The following is a 2,001-nucleotide window of genomic DNA, read 5'->3' as shown; positions in this document are numbered from 1 at the left end:
TCAAATTTCCCAACCCACTTAATTTGAAAGCCTGCCAAGATAGGTGAAAGACCTTATAAATATGTAAAGCAGGAAGTTCAAATTACACAGTGATGTAAATTCCCAGTGATTGATGCCCTCTTAAAAACAATAAAAATCCTCGAGAAACTACAATGTTGGTGAATGTGCTTCCCTCCCGATGCTGACTGGTGGTGCCGTGCCGAGTTTGGCTGATGTATTGTACTTTTCGTGCGGATTTTATTTTGGATTTCTACCACTTCCTGGAGGCCAGGGGGAGGCACAGTGGGAGGAACCAAAAAACTCGGTGCCACAGCCATTTTGTTTGTGGGCAGCATGGTAGAATTCTGTCAGTCAGTATAAGGAGGGGTTTTTAAAACAGTATTTATGGAAAAACTATTCCTGCCGTAACGGATGTATCTGTTGAATTTAGTGTTAATTTAGTTCTTTCATAAGGTAGGTATTTATAATTGTAATTAAATTGAGTATTTGTTGGGATTCAAGCCTCTCCACTTTCCAGGAATCATGGATTTTGTTTCAGGCATGACTGGCTCTTTCGGATGCTGCGAGGCTGCCGGAGCCCGGCGGGGCGGGGGTGCGGGGGTGCCGCGGGGGGAGGCCGAGGGATGCGCCGGGCGGCACAAACTTGCTGCGGGGTTCGGAGTGGGGGCGGGGGCGGGGGGAGGGACGGAGGGAAAACGGCGAAGTCTCGGAATTATTTTTTCCAGCTGTCTTTCTTTATTAATTCTCAAGAGGCGGCTGCTCTCTCCGAGGGGAGGATGAGGCGTGGGGTTGCGCGGGGCGAGCCGTAGTTTTGCAGTGTCACCGAAAACCAGCGCTAGACTTTGGTCCTGTGTGCTCCAGAGGCGGGTGTAAAATGGCACACTGCATTTTTCCAGGCGGCGGCGGCGGGGGGAGCGGGGGGGCGGGCGGGGGCGCCGCTGCCCGCGGAGCCCATCGAGCCAACGCCGGCCCCGGCAAAGTTGTGACCCCGGCGGCACCGGGTCCCCCGCCCCGGCTGCGGCCGCCCGCCGACATCGCCCGCCGACCCTCGGGAAGCCGCCTCCTTCCTCGCCCGGCGATCCTGGCGGGGTGACGGGGAGGGGGAGGAAAGAAGAGAGAGAAGGAAAAAAAAAAAAAAAAAAAAAAAAAAGAAAAAGTCTCACTTTCTGCATTTGCGAAATATTTTAAGGATGTTCGGGAAGCCCTTTGCAGCATGGAGGTGGCTGGTTGTAGGAGAGCGAGTATGCAGTCCATATTGTTACAGCCCTTTTGCAAGGGCTTCCTTCTTCGAAGGTAAGTTTGTGGTTTTAACCAAAAATACTCGTTTCTGCGGGTTTTTGGCGTGTATTAGTGCTGTGGAGGATTTTCGTTGTGTTGATGAACAAAACGTAGTTTTGTATTTTTCATAGCTTTGATTTCATGTGTATCCCACCCAACGGTGTCTCCTTAATAGCGACAATTACTGAAGTCAGTTTTGTTTCCTCTTTAAAATTTTATACAAGCGAAGATCAAAAGCAATTTAACTTAAATTTAGGAGTATAAGAACTCAAATATTTTCCAGATGGACTTGGGGTTTTTTTTCTGCTTCTGGCTTTTTGTTGGGGCGGGGGGGCCGGGGGGAATTCTTTACCGAGTAATAAATGGATCCAGGACCAAATATGTGACTGTCTATATAAATATAATGCAGCTCTCCTGTATAAAGAGGCGTATTATGTTGCTGCTTTATGGTCTGATGGTGGCTAAAAGAGTTTACAATGCCATTTGTGATGGCTCTTGATGGATTACTTTGGTCTAAAGTAAGGGGGAAAACTGCCCTTGGTATGGTGAAGGTGGAGATGGACATAAGAGGGTTTATATGAAGTTATGTCTCTTAATAAACACTGACCTTTTTCTTTACAAATTCCAGCTCTTGTGGTAATTAGCTTAAAGCATTAGTTATATAAAGGTTCTTATTTCCCCACACTTCACTTAGATGCCTTGGTGTTGGGTTGTTTGGTTTTT

The 2,001-nt window shown here is 47.8% G+C and overlaps 2 protein-coding genes across 4 annotated transcripts in view; one reads left to right on the top strand and one right to left on the bottom strand.

Moving 5' to 3' along the window:
* Positions 1–308: 308 nt before the first annotated feature.
* Positions 309–2,001, top strand: part of EPC1 (enhancer of polycomb homolog 1) — a 65,412-nt gene continuing 63,719 nt past the window's right edge. Inside the window, exons 1-2 of one of the 2 annotated variants that reach the window (XM_042044525.1) lie at positions 309–453; positions 1,190–1,293. The gene's annotated coding sequence lies outside the window, so the exon portion shown is untranslated. Of the gene's footprint in view, positions 454–1,076; positions 1,294–2,001 lie in introns of those variants that run through there. The other variant, XM_042044526.1, reaches the window with a different exon arrangement.
* Positions 996–2,001, bottom strand: part of LOC121672067 (translation initiation factor IF-2-like) — a 14,934-nt gene continuing 13,928 nt past the window's right edge. Inside the window, exon 2 of one of the 2 annotated variants that reach the window (XM_042044532.1) lies at positions 996–1,081. The gene's annotated coding sequence lies outside the window, so the exon portion shown is untranslated. The remainder of the gene's footprint in view (positions 1,082–2,001) is intronic. The other variant, XR_006018755.1, reaches the window with a different exon arrangement.

The sequence above is a fragment of the Corvus kubaryi genome, unplaced genomic scaffold (genome assembly GCF_017639235.1).
Source record: "Corvus kubaryi isolate FWS band 111438036 unplaced genomic scaffold, C.kubaryi_AGA036_p1.0 37398, whole genome shotgun sequence".
In the NCBI taxonomy this organism is placed as follows: domain Eukaryota; kingdom Metazoa; phylum Chordata; class Aves; order Passeriformes; family Corvidae; genus Corvus; species Corvus kubaryi.
The sequence above is the reverse complement of the archived record's forward strand: the minus strand, read 5'-3'. Positions and strand labels throughout refer to the sequence as shown.